The following is a 15,242-nucleotide window of genomic DNA, read 5'->3' as shown; positions in this document are numbered from 1 at the left end:
GATGGGAAGTCTTGGGGATCCAGTGGCAGTGTAAACATCTTAGTAATGGCAGGGGTCTCCATGTGACTTCTCTAGTTCCGAGGCTCTGGCTGCCATCAGCCAGTTTCCATGTGCCTTGTCAACAAAAATGTAACTACCACATTCAATTTCCTAAATTGTCAGACAAATAAATATTTGTTCATAAGTCTATATTTAATCTTTTTAACATAGCCACAAACACAAACAAGCAAAAATCCCTCAATGCCACCATGTTGGTTCTGACTCATGGTGACCCCATAGGACAGGGTAGACCTGCCCCTGTAAATTTCTGAGATGGTAACTATAAGGGGAATAGAAATCACATCTTTCTCCCTTGGAGTGGCTGATAGTTTTTCACTCCTGACTTTTCATTTAGCAACCTAGTTGTAACCACTACATCACCAGGGTAACTAACACCTATAAACTTCTTAATTTACTTTTGTAATAGAATGGAAATTCTGAGCACTTGGTTTTTAAAAGTCTGTAGATAATACCAAAAGCCCAAGATCTATTTCCAGAATCTCAATGTGGATTAAGCCTCCATTTAATTCCTTCTGACCATCAACTGAAATGTGAACAGAATTGCCATCAGGCAAAGTACAGTAGAAAAGTGGATTACTATTACTCCACTAACTTGTCCAGGGATGGGCAGCTTCCCTTAGGGAACCGACTTAGTATTTCCTTGATGGAGGTTAGAGTTCTGGGATCCAAAGTACCTGATTACAATGATCAGTAGATCTTGAATTAATCTTGTAAATTCTGTTCAGCATAACATACATGTTCCACTCATGATCATTTATGTATCATGCTTGCCTGTGGTGTAGTGGTTATGCATCGGGTTGCAATCTGCATGGTCGGCAGTTCAAAACCACCAGTAGTTCCTGTGTTTTCTATTCTTGTAAACAGTGACAGACTTGCAAACCTACAGGGGTGTGAGAAGAGTTAGAATTGACTTGCTGGCAATGAGTTATTCTGCCTGCAACTGTATGTACTGATCTGTTAACAATCATACTTCTATGACAATTCCCTCTCTCCTTCTAAGTCCTATTCCACAGACTCCTATCTGTAAACACTTTGATACTGTTATGAGCTCAGGGTAATGTTTTCCCTCATCCATATGAACTGTATTTGCCCTTTCCCTCTTTAAAACATGGCAAAAGTTCTCCATAAATTATATTTGGGCATTGAAGTCTCTTTTGTACTCTAAAACACTCATAACTACGGAATAAACCCCTCCAAGTATGACCTGTTAACCATTTACAATAAAATATAGCAAAATTAGGTGTTCTCACTTGGATTTCGCTTTTTTGTTGTTGTTAAAAAGATCACAGAGACACTCTTTTCAGGATGTAGAGTTTGTGTTCACAGAGGCGATGTCTGTAATTTCCAGTCCTGCAGATAATTTTCACAGTTTTCTGGCTCTGACTTTTCAGGTCCCGCAGAGAAGCGATAGTCTTTTGGGAAGGTCTTCCCAGTCACTGTACCAGTAAAAATACCATGGACTGAGAAAGGAACAAACATTTGTGTTGTAGGAAGTGCAATCAGAATGCTCCTTCAAAGCAAGCATAGCAAGACTTTCTCTGAGGCACTTTGGACACATTTTTAGAAGAAGCCCGTTTCTGGAAAAGGAGCCCATGCTTGGTAAAGTAGAGGGGCAGTAAAAAAAAGGAGACTCTCCACAAGGTGAATTGAAAGCACAGGCTCAAACATAACACCTGTGAGATGGTCCATGACCAGGAAGTGTTTCATTCTGTGGTTCATGGGGTCACTCTGAGTTGGAACTGAATTGAGCGCACCGAACAACAGGAACTGGCAAATGGACTACCCAGGTCCCTGCTTGGGTCAGTGCTCTGTGCAAATAACTGTAAGCCTGTAAATGAGCAGTAGTGTTTGAATAATAATTTACGATATTCCCAAGGGACCTTCATATATCAATGGGTTAAGCCTGGGCTGTGAATAAAAAGGTCTTCCACTGTAAGGGTGAAAGATGAAGAATCAGCTGCAGAAACAATTATAGGCTTAGAAACCCTCTGGAGCAGTTGAACTCTGCTTTATAGGGTCCTCTTATAGGTTGGAATAGAACCAACAAGAGTGGGTTTTATTATGTCCATTGACAATATCTAGGAAGCATAACTAAATTTTTCAATATATAACTGAAAATGTCTTGCGACAATTTGCTAGATGTATGAAATACAAAACGAAGAACTGAAATAAAATGTTTTAAATGAAGAACTAAATATTCTAATAGCCTTCCAATGTTTTCTATATACATATGTGTGCGCAAAAGATGTAGCATGTTCTACAAGTCTACTTTCATCTATTTCTTCCAAACATCTCAATACTTTAATATATAAGAATATAAAATTCCCGAAGAAAAAAATAACTATTATAGAACCAATTGAGATTTTAAAAGTCTGCTAAACACTAATGAGCAAATCAGTAATATATTACCAGGAAAATCACAACACAAAAAAGTCTGGGAAAAAATGACATTTATTTAAGATGTTTCTAGGAAAATAGAACATATGCATTTTATTTTTCATTTTCTAGAATCCGCACATGAATAACTGGGAAACACGTTGGTTTAACAAAGCAAGTATCTAGATAGAGATGATTGTTATGGTAAAGAAAGAAAGGAGACACAATAGGATAGGCAATATGCAGTGTGGGCCACAATTTCTTGATAAATGTATTTCCATGGTATATTTAGCTTTACAATCACCGGCCATAAACAGATTTAATACACTAATTTTATTTAATGACATTGGATTTTAAAACATTTTAAATAGGGCCAATTGATGTTTTCTTTTTTTGTGTGGTCAAATGTTATGTGCTCCATGTATGATAGTGTTATTTAATAAATTGCTCTTTTAATTCAGTATATTAAGAAGAATTGATACTTTGTAACAGTTTGGCAAGACGTTATAGGGTTTAATTCGACTCAAGAGAATCACCTTTCTCACTATTCCCTAGCTTTTCTACAATTAGGAAAATGCATGATGAATAGAAATATCAATCTGTCAAGTGTAACTTTCAAAGAATTTTAGTGTATTTTAGTGGTGAATCATTATAGCTGGCTTTGAGTTTAGCTATAATGGAATATTTTAGGAAATCATTCTAGAGTGCTAAACCTTAAAGTCTCTTTAGCATTATTTTAGACATTACCACATACTAAACTGTGTTTAATGAGCTGTCTCTGCTCAGAATATCACTTACATGAAGAAGTAAAAAAATCTTTTTAAACCTAGTGTTGGAAAAAAATGTAGTATTGTTCCTGAAAAATTCTATTATATGCCATCATATAACATATAATAAATTCTGTTATATTTCACCAATTCTTAGAAGCATAATTGTATTTAAATTTAATTTTTCTAATTTAAATATGGTATTAATGAACTTAGAACTTTTTAAAATATAAAATTATGCAAAACTTGAAATGGATGGGAACTTGGGTTCCTGTATTTATATTTATATCTACTAAATAAAATACCACCACTTATCTAACAGTCGAACAGTTTATCTCACTAAAACAGTGAGATAATGCAAAGACCTTTTTCTTCAACAATATGAACAGTGATTAAATATATGGACTTATTCAGATGGAATATACAGAAACCAAATTGACTATATCTGTGGAAAAAGACAGTGGATAATCTTAATATCAGCCGCTAAACCAGTCAGGTGACAACTGTGGAGCCAACAATCAATTGTTCACATGTAACCTTAAATGGAAGCTGAAGAAAATTACAAGAAATCCAGAAGATCTAAATTAGGAGCTTGAGTCATTCCCACCTGAATTTCGAGAACATCTCAAGAACAAATTTGACTCGCTGAACACTGCTGAGAAAACGTCGACCATCAGTGAGATGATATCATGAACATCATACATGTAGAAACCAAAAGGTCATTAAAAAGCCAGGAAAGGAAGAAAGCATCAAAGTGGAGGTCAGAAGAGACTCTGAAACATGCTCTTAAGCATCGTTGAGTAGCTAAGGTAAATGGAGGTAATGATGAAGTAAAAGAGCTGAGCAGAACATGGTAACGGGCTGCTCACTAGTCAGAGCAAAGGTATGGAGGCCAGCTTCTCTCTCGCTGCCTTCACCCATCTGCCAGTTGACTGTGGGTGCTGCCAGAGCTTTGTAATGCTACCACCACCACTGGGTCCCCAGCCCTGGGATCCTCCTTCATCCTGCGTTATTGAATGAGGCTGCATGAGACTTATGGACTTCAACTAAATTGGCTAGGATGTTTTCTTGATATATAGTTACTTCTTCAAAACTCTTTCTTACACATATGTGAGCATCACTGACAGGTTTCTCCTGTCAAGCAGGCCTAACACATTATGGCATGTGAGGAGCGCAATCACGAAGATGGATAGTAGAGGCCTGCGTGGCCTCCACATTAAAACTTTCTTTTCTTCTTTGGCTAGCTGGAAATCCCATAGGGTCACGCTGTTTACTCAATTGCTTTCTAGAAAGGACATGGGAAATGAAGATTTTGATTCCTAGAAGTTGTATTTGGTTATTCCTAACTGAAATGATGGAAATGAATGTGAAGAATCTCTAAAACTTCTTCTTTTTTTAAAAAAATCATTTTTATTAGGGGCTCATACAACTCTTATCACAATCCATACATACATCAACTGTGTAAAGCACATTTGTACATTCATTGCCCTTATCATTCTCAAAACATTGGCTCTCCACTTACGCCACTGGCATCAGGTCATCAATTTTCCCCTCCCTCCCCGCTCCCCACTCCCATATGAACCCTTGGTTATTTATAAAGTATTTTTTGTCATATCTTGCACTGTCCGACGTCTCCCTTCACCCATTTTTCTGTTGTCCATCCCCCAGGGAGGAGGTTATATGTAGATCCTTGTAATCGATTCCCCCTTTCCACCCCAATGTTCCTCCACCTTCCCAGTATCGCCACTCTCACCACTGATTCTGAAGGGATCATCCGCCCTGGAGTCCCTGTGTTTTCAGTTCCCATCTGTACCAGTGCACATCCTCTCATCTAGCCAAGAATCTCTAGACCTTCTCTGAGGCTATGCAGCTTAGTCAAAATGGCTGACAGAAGGCCAAGCTCTGGTCTACTATCAGACTTGTAGACCTGAGTTGTACTTGGTTGAACTGTTTTCTTGATATATAATTACTTCTTGATATAAAATTCTGTCTTACACATAACAAAATAAAATAAATGTGCAAAGACCTATAGTTAGAAAATTGAAAAGGAAGTATATGTTCAGCATTCTTTGAACTGAAAGAAGTGGAGAAAAAATTCAATTCTGGAGTCGCAATATTAAAAGATTCTATGGCCAACATATTGAGCAATGCAGGAAGCATCAAAATAAGATGGAACATACACAGAATTACCCTATCAAAATTAGTATTCAACTATCAACCATTTCAAGAGATAGTATGTGATAAAAAAAAACAATGATACTGAAGGAAGAAATGAAGGCATTAACCACCATTAAGACTCCAGAAAATGATGTAATGCCACTTGAAATGTAATATTACCTTGTGTACTGCATGGTTTAAAATCAGGAAATATGGTCTAAAGTTTTACGTATTCTCACCATACTCATTCCATCTGTATGCTGAGCAAATCATCAGAAAAACTGCTTATAGGAAGAAGAATGTGGCATCAGGATTGAAAGAACACTTATGATCAGCCTGTGATATGCAAATGACACAACCTTGCTTGTTTTAGGTGAGGAGGACTTGAAATAATTGCTGGTGAAGAGCAAGGTTGGGAGCCTTCTGTATGAATTACAGCTCAAGGTAAAGAAGACCAAAATTCTCACAGTTGGACCAATAGGTAACATCATGAGAAATAGAGAATAGGTTGAAATTGTCAAGGCTTTTGTTTTACTTAGATCTACAATCAATGCTCATGGAAGAAGCAGTCAAGAGATCAAAAATATGCATAGCATTAAGTAAATCTGCTGCACAAAACGTCTTAAAAATTTAAAAGTATTTAAAAATAAGGATGTTCATTTGAGGAACAAGATGTGTCTGATGCAAGCATTTTCCATTGCCCCACGTGCACGTGAAAGTTTGACATTGGCTAAGGTAGCCTGAAGTATAACTGATACATTTGAATTATGCTGCTGGAGAAGATAATTGAAAATACCATGGTGGCTGAACGGATAACCCATCTGTGTTAAAAAGCACAACTAGAGAACTCCTTAGGGCCAATATTGGCTAGCCTCCTGACCTGCTCTGGACAAGTTGTCAGGATAGACAAGTTCCTGGAGAAGGAAATCATGTTTAGTAAAGTAGAAGAGCACTGAAAAAGAGGAAGTCTATCAAGGAAGACAGACTAACACTGCAGCTCCAACACTGGGATAAATTCAGGCAAGATACAGAAGAGGATATGAAATAGTGCCTATCGTTACTGCTGATGTCAGATGAATCTTGATTAAAAGTAGAGAATACCAAAAATATGTGGACTAGTGTTTTGAGTATGCAAAGCTATGGGAATCATGACATACGATGGCTAGGCTTGAGAAGCATGAGAATCCCAGAACACTTCACTGTGTTCACGCGGAATGATACTTTCAACATTCTTGTTCAGCACCATAATTTAAATCTATCAATTCTTCTTTGATCTTCCTTATTTAATAATGTCCAGATTTCACATGCATATGAGGTTATTGAAAATATCATTGATTGAGTTCCTCAACATAACTTCTTTGATTTCCGACACTTTGAAGAGTTCTTGGGCAGCAAATTTACCCAATGTAATACATCCTTACATCTCTTGACTGCTGCTTCCATGATCGCTGATTGTGCTTCAAGCAAGACAAAATCCTTGACAACGTCAAACTTTTCTGCTTGTCATGACATGTTTCTAGAAAATTGTTTATCAAGTTGCTGTCTCAATAGACTTATCATGTGCATTTCTAATTTTTGTACAAACAACTGAAGATATGAGGTGGCTTCAAAAATGTGAGCATAAATGTAATTGAAAGATAATGATTTTGTTCATTACCTTTTAAAAAATCTCATATAGGAATCAGTACAGAAAAAATTCTTTTGTGTTTTTTTTAAATCATTTTATTGGGGGCTATTACACCTCTATCACAATCCATACATACATCCATTGTATGTCAAGCACATTTGTACATTTGTTGCGTCATCATTCCCAAAACATATGCTTTCTACTTGAGCCCTTGGTATCAGCTCATTTCTTCTCCTCCCTCCTCACACCCCCCTCCTTCATAAACCCTTGACGATTTATAAATTATTTTTATTTTGTCATATCTTACACTGTCCAAAGTCTCCATTCACCCACTTTTCTGTTGTCCATCTCCCAAGGAGGATGTTATATGTAGATCCTTATAATCGGTTCCCCCTTTCTACCTCACCTTCCCTCCACCCTCCAGGTATGTCCAGTCTCATTACTGGTCCTAAAGGGACCATCTATCCTGGATTCCCTGTGTTTCCAGCTCCTATCTGTACCAGTGTACATCTTCTGGTCTTGCCGAATTTGTAAGGTAGAATTGAGATCATGATAGTGCAGGGGGTGGTGGGGGGCATTTAGGAACTAGAAGAAAGTTGTATGTTTCATCGTTGCTACACTGCACCCTGATTGGCTCATGTCCTCCCCGTGACTCTTTTGTAAGGGGATGTCCAGTTGCCTACAGATGGGCTTTGGGACCCCAATCTGCTCTCCCCCTCTTTCACAATGATATGATTTTTTATTCTTTGATGCCTGAAACCTGATCCCTTCAACGCCTCGTGGTCACACAGGCTAGTGTGCTTCTTCCATGTTGGCTTTGTTGCTTCTGACTTAGATGGCTGCTTGTTTACCTTCAAGCCTTTAAGATCTCAGATGCTTTATCTTCTGATAGCCATCAGCTTTCTTCACCACCTTTGGTTATACACACATTTGTCTTCAGCGATCATGTTGGGAAGGTGAGCATCATGGAATGCCAATTTGATAGAACAAAGTGTTCTTGCACTGAGGGAGTACTTGAGTGGAGGCCCAATATCCATCTGCTACCTCTATACTAAACCTATAAATATATGCATGTAAAACGATCTCCCCATCCTCATATATAAATATATTTACATATGTACATGCCTGTATTTAGACCTCTATAAACGCCGTATGCCTCCTAGTTTTTTCCACTATTTCCTTTTACTTTCCTCTTGTCCCACTATCATGCTCAGCCTTCATTTGGGTTTCAGTAATTTCTCTCAGTTACATTGGAGCGCATCCTGGTCCACCAAGCTTGAGGACGATATCCCCACTCAGAACAGCCAATGCACAGAATGGACCATGTGGCTGATCCCACTATGAGACATGACATACCTCACTAACCCATGGCCCTACAGGGGACAACAATGGAGACACAGTGTCAGGATTGGCCCAGTCTGGCCCCACCACACTGAGGCAAAACACTAAGGGGTGTATAGCAGAGCTGTGGGGGAAGCAGAGCAGGGAGGTGCCGAGGGAGTGCTAAGGATAGACTTTGGGGCCAGGGCATGGCACCCCATCGAACTTGACTGGAGGACACTCCTAGAGGTCAACAAACAGACCTTGAACTATTTACAGGTTTTTCTTTCTTCTTTTTTTTACTTAATTACTTTTTTTCATTGGTTTTTTTGTTGCTATTGTTGTTTTGTTTTCCTTTGTCACTTTGTTTAGCTATGTCTTGTTTTTTTGTGTATATTATTATCTCTGCAGGTCTCTCTAGATAAGATAGGCTGGATGAATAGTCTGGAGGAGAAAACAACGGGACCCATGTTTCCGTGTGGACATTGGGGAGGGGGAGGTTGGGGAAAGGAGGTGGTGTTGACCAACTCAGGGACAAGGGAACAGCAAGTGATCCAAAATCAGTGGCAAGGAGGGTGTAAGAGGCCTGGCAGAACAAATTCTTAAGGCAAGTGTCAAATATATTCTAGATTTTCATATTCTCGCAGGTACCAATCCATCTGTGATAAGGTATTATCCCTCCCTTCAGCATTCTTCACTTCCACTTGGGTTTATACATTTACAGAAGCATCTCACAGAGCTCACAAAATGTTCTTATAATTGTTTTTTTATTAAGAAACAACAAAGTCCACAGAGAAGAAGCACACGAGTCTGTGCGAACACGAAGTGTTGAAGGGAACAGGCAGCAGACACCAAAGAACAAGAACCATCATTGTGTGACCACCTTCCACACATAAACGCTGAAGACGAATGTGTGCATAAGTAAGTGTAGTGAAGAAGGCTGATGGTGCCCGGCTATCGAGACCTATAGCGTCTGGGGACTTAAAGGCTTGAAAGTAAACAAACGGCCATCTAGCCCAGAAGCAACAAAGCCCACATGGAAGCAGCACACCAACATGTGTGATCATGAAGGGTCAAAGGGACCAGGCTTTAAATACCAAAGGCGGGGAGAAAAGTCATATCCTTGTCAATGAGGGTGGCGCGTGATGGAGACCCAATGCCCATCTCTAGACAATTGGACCTACCTTCCAGAGGGGTAGTGGGGAGATGAGTCACTTTGGGTACAGTATAGCAATAATGAAACCCACAACCTTCCTCTGGTTCTTAAATGCTTCCTCCCCCCAACTACCAGGACCCCAATATTGCCTTGCAGACCTGGTTAGACCAGATGATACACAGCGGTACAGATGGGAATCAGAAATGCAGGGAATCTAGGACAGATGAACCTCTCAGGACCAGGGGTGACAGTGACGATACCAGGAGGGAAAGGGGATGAAGAAAGGGGGAATGGATCACAGGGAGCTATGTATAACCTACTCTCTGGGGGACGAGCAGCAGGGGGGTGGGTGAAGGGAGACGCCGGACAGTGTAATATGATACAATAATAATTTATGAATTATTAAGGGTGCATGGGGGAGAAGGGAGGAGGAAGGGAAGGGGAGGGGGGAAAAAGGAAAATGAGCTGATTCTGGGAACCCAAGAGGCAAGCGAATTTTGGGAATAATGAGGGCAACAAATGTATAGATGTGTTTTATACAATTGATCTATGTATTGTGATGAATTGTATGAGCCCCAATAAATTGATTTAAAAAAGAAAAAAAAGAAAGTAAAAAAGTACAACTCCGAATCATGATTAGGAAGTCTGTAAGCTACGTTTCCCTTCTTTGTGATTGGCAGCTCTCACCTCCCCTTAGTTTTGCAGACTTGCTCTTGGACCCCTAAGAATAGACTTCTCTTTCCCTCCATCCATCATGGCCAGATCTTGGGCCTTTCTGTGATTTTCACCACTGGCCTTGCCACGTATCCTTTCCCAAGTGAAGTAAATTCAAATCCAGTGTCGAGTAATTCCTGAAAAACCTGATTATTTCCTTTGCCGTTGTCGATAGTCACCCCTGTGAAAAGCCATTGACCCTTTTGAGGAAAGCTTGGAGAAACACAGTGTAGGCCTTTGGTGTTATAGTGGGATCTTTCCTCAAGGACCTGGCCTCCTCTTCAAGGGGTTGTGGTTCTACCAATTAGGTTAAGTCTGTTAATTGATTGATGGATAATAACTCTCAATTCTGGGACTCAAATTACACAGTCTTTCACCTGATCTAGAATTATTCTGCTTGTATAGGCCAAGCAAATATTCAGTAAGTTTTCCATCTACTTAACTCTTAAGAAGAGCTGCTTAAGTAGTCAGCTCCACCGGTCCATATAATTCAGCCTGTTCTAATTACTACTGCTGTCCGTTATGGTAACCATGCCCACTTTGTCTCTGCTGAGTGCTGTTATTTGACCTCTCTCCCTATGGAACCCAATCAGACTCATCACAGGCAAGTGTCTTAATTCATTCAGGGCAAACCCTACTGTTACACCTCACTGACCCAAAATAGGAATCACAGGAGTATTTAGACATGTAAAGGCTTCCTTCACAAATTTGTTTCCTACTGTTTTGTTAAATGATGTGTTCTTGGAAAAGTGCATGGGTGGGTCTTTGGGTTCATCCTCACAAATCCACACTAACATGTGAAGTTTCCTAAGCCTTTGGATGCCTTCTTCTATAGAATACTAAAGTAGGTCTGAGACTTCAACATGACTTATTGTAAGACTTCTTGTAATTCTTTCTTCAGCAAACCAAACAACTAGCCTTCTGAAACGACTCATCCTGACAAAATTTCAGGAAGCAATCAAACACACGATCACCCAGAACCTCGCTTCCTGCCAATTCTTCTTCTAGTAGTGGTGCTATTTCTGTATTAACTTTGCCACGTTACATTATGTGTTAACAGCACCCTCTTTAAGAACAATGACAGTGCTATCTGTATTAACAGAAGTAGAGGCCCATTTTTAGTGCCTAATCAGACTTGAAAACCAATTTAGAAAACTCATGTTTATGATTTTCTTCTCTAGAACCCTCTCAATACAAAATGTGTTACGATGAATTCTCTAGAGAAGTAACACAGGAGTGACAATGTAAGCATGTATATAGAAAGAGATTTATATTTTAAAAATGGCTCACACAATTCTGCCTTTGGTGGCCAGGCTATAAAAGGAGGCTGAAGAAAGATGACCCCAGAAGAGTGCAGGCTTGTGTGTGGCATTGAATTAATTCACATTTCCGGTCCACTGATGGCTCCTGGGATCAGCAGACAATATGACAGGAGGCTAGTGAACCCAATTCAGGATCCAGATCCAGCAGAAATGATTTCCCAGACAGTTGACACACAAGTGACTGAGCCACATCTACAGGGAATCTTATTCCAATTCCATCAATGCTATGATTTTGCAAAATATTAACTAATGTATGTGAAAATATATGTACATCCCTTAAATTACATTTTTAAGAATATAATACTTAAGTATGTGTAGTGTTTGGCATCTAGTAGATACTCAATAAAATGTAAATACTAAAAATATATGATAGGAAACACTAATGTATATTTTTTTATAGTTTAACATTTTTTAGAGAACAATATATTGACTGATCCAATGTGCTGATTCAGGAACCTTCCTGTCAAACCAATTTTATTTCTTATTCCTGCACTTATCTTCCAAAACAAATTGAACTCGAAAAGCTTTTAAAACCTGAATGTTAGCCCACTTTCTTTCATATTCTTTCAAGCCAACTGCTGGTGGTTAGGTTCAGTAAAATCTTCCAACATCTACAAAGTGTCCTCAAATTTTGCTGACAATTGATTTCATTTATTTTTAAAATATCTTATGAATTAGTCTAACGTAAGCACCTTGGATATTTCTAGGTATTTCCTCTATAAATTAATTATTGCTTTTCTGAGGAAATCAGTACCACAAGAAGAATGATATTTCAAAATGCATTAGTTTGATGAAGGTTTATGATATTCTCAGATTAATAGAAGATGTATTTTCTAAGCCGAAATACCTTCAAGTACTACATTACACTGTAGAGTGTTTTAAAAATGAGAGAGGAACATTTTTAAAATAAATCTTCAACTAGTATAATAAGAAATTTCTTTCTGTCATATTTGCTGGGATTTCTGACTTCCTTGTTATATGATTCCTGACAGAAAGAATATTCATTATGGAAGAGGAAACTTGACATTGGTTAAAATGAAGTATTCCTTTGACTTAGTATATAACTACATCCAGCTTTTAAAAGAATGGAATCTATAAAGCTCTTGGATAATAAAGTTAAAGGTTAATTCATTCAGGTTTGGATTTTAGTGAAAAGCATACACTGCTGTCCAGTTGACTGGGACTCATGAAAACCTTATCAGACAGAGTGAAATTGATCCTCAGGGCTTAAATGTAAGTCTTTAAGACCACAAAGTAAAAGTGCAATCCAAAAATCTTTATTTACTCCTTCATACTTACAGGTCAACAGAGAACTTCTTAAAATTCAAATAAGTAGTTTCCATTCTAGAGGTTAGCAGAAAAATTAACTATACAAAATAATTTAACTATACAAAATAAATTAACTATGCAAAATAAATTTTGTATTTAGGAAATTTAGAAATATTAACTGTACAAAATAAATTTTCATATAAGACAAGAATTAGTTAACTCTAAATATGAGGAAACTTGATCTACTGCAAAGCTAGTGTTAGTTTTTTTTTTTTCTTTGCTATGTAATCCCTCATTCAATCTGGACCTGCCACAAAGACAGACAACAAGAGCGTGAACCTCTTATTCTTTCGCATCCTAGTGCAAACCAGAAGAACAACAGTCAATTGCCCCAGATCTATCAGAGGAAGCTCTGGTGTTAGTTTTAAAAAGCAAATAAAAACAAAAATTTAATGCAAGTGACTTCCATCCCCCTAAAAAAAAGCAGAAGCCAATTTTAAAAATATGCGATCAAAATATTTCTTGATATTTTTGCTTTTATTTGGTTCTAAAATGAAAATTATTCTAGAAAATGATTGGTTCTAGAATGAAAATTATCCGTGTGATATTCATCAATTAAAAATAAAAATGCATAAATATATGTAAAAACAGCCATTTCAATGTTAACCTTTTTTTTTCTATTTAACTTGCCAGACTAATATCATAGGTTTGGGGGTCTTTTTTCCCCCCTTTTAGTAAGTAGAACTTGTCACAACACAAAGTGTTTCGTGATTTTCTTATCCAGAAGAAGCAAGGACAATTTAGTGGAGAAAGTTTGCTGTCTTCTCTTTACAGAAAATCTTAAATACCCTAGAAGTTTTATTCCGTGTTTATCCAGTACAGGGTTGTCAGATTTAGAAAATAACAATGGAATATGCCCAGTTAAACTTGAATGATATAATATAAACAATGATTTAACATTTAGCATAAGTATGTTCTATGCAACAACTGGAACATATTTGAGGTAGTTTATTGTGCCAACCTGGCCGATAAACATATGTGGGGTTAATTGAGGGATAAGTGGCTCCGTAAGCCTCGCCTTTCTAGTTCTCAGGTCTCTCGCTTTGTGATGGTCGGACCAGGGTGTAGCTGCCTTAGCCAGTTCCCTGCTTTAGCTGGCAAGGCTCACTTCCTGCAAGACATCTCTGAGGAGAAGCCACATGGACCTACCCCGATGCAGCCCTGGGTGCTGGAGCAGCCTTGTGGAGACCCCTGCCAGCGCTGTTACATGTTCACTGGCTCAGCTTTCCTCCTGCAGTCGGCATCATTACATCTGTTTTGTGAGATGGAGGAGAACTTTGGGGGTTGATGTTGGACATATGGGTTAATGGGTTAATATTGGACTTGTGGGCTTGGGGAGCACTGGGTTGGGATGTTTTCTTGATGCACACTTAACCTTTATATAAAACTCTCTTATACATGAGTTTCTGTGGATTTTTTTCTCTAAAGTGCCCAGAATAGCACAATATTTTTATTACTAGTTTATCTACTATTCAAATTTAAGTTCTCTGTCTTTTGTCTGTTAAATATAGTACAGTCTATTAAAGATAGACTAACTAAATCGTTAGCATTTTAAATGCTTTATAAACCTCAGATAAACCTATTCTTTCATTTTTTTACTGAAATTCCAATACGGAGGAAAAAGCGTTTCCTCCTACAAGCTAGTTGAGAGAAATATTAGAGTATGTTTAGATGGCAATGAATGTATATCATGTTTTATTTTTACCTTTTTATTCTCTCATTGTTACCATACATCAATCTTTAGTGCATTGCATGCTGACTTCCAACCCCAAGGTCAGCAGTTTGAAACCATCAGCTTCTTTGCCGAGGAAAGATGAGGCTTTCTACTCCCATACACAGGCTTGGAAACTCACAGAGGCAGCTCTACCCCGTCCTTATAGATCACTATGAGTACTCATGGACTGTGTGGCAGTGAGTTGGGGTCTTTTTTATTTGAGGTGGTGAGGTATTATTTAACACTCATAGTAATCCCAAATAAGATAATTGGGTTGTAATTATGGGTGTTAGGTGGCATTTCATGGTTGTTTTGACTTACATTTCCCATATGGCTATTGACCAGGAGCACTTTCCTCATGTGTTTATTACCTGTGTGAGTGTGTCATCTTTTGTGAATCTTCTGTTCAGATCTTTAGACCACCCTCTCAGAGGGCTATTCATTTTTTTTCTTTTTAATCGTTTTATTAGGGGCTCATACAACTCTTATCACAATCCATACAGACATCAATTGTGTAAAGCACATTTGTATATTCATTGCCCTCATCTTTCTCAAAGCATTTGCTCTCCATTTAAGCCCCTGGCAACAGGTCCTCATTTTTTACCCCTGCCTCCACACTCCCCCTCCCTCATGAGCCCTTGATAATTTATAAATTATTATTTTGTCATATCTTGCCCTGTCTTACATCTCCCTTCACCCA

General features: G+C 38.3%; 1 non-coding gene across 1 annotated transcript; it reads right to left on the bottom strand.

The window, feature by feature from the left end:
• Nucleotides 1-13,048: 13,048 nt before the first annotated feature.
• LOC115871772 lies at nt 13,049-13,181 on the bottom strand. The gene has a single exon (XR_004047475.1). It is a non-coding gene; the product is annotated as a small nucleolar RNA SNORA31 (small nucleolar RNA).
• Nucleotides 13,182-15,242: the final 2,061 nt, after the last annotated feature.

Source organism: Echinops telfairi, unplaced genomic scaffold, assembly GCF_000313985.2.
Source record: "Echinops telfairi isolate 266 unplaced genomic scaffold, ASM31398v2 ScPeMD7_7401;HRSCAF=8416, whole genome shotgun sequence".
Taxonomy (NCBI): domain Eukaryota; kingdom Metazoa; phylum Chordata; class Mammalia; order Afrosoricida; family Tenrecidae; genus Echinops; species Echinops telfairi.
Note: the sequence above shows the minus strand (reverse complement) of the source record. Positions and strands in the feature narration are given on the sequence as shown.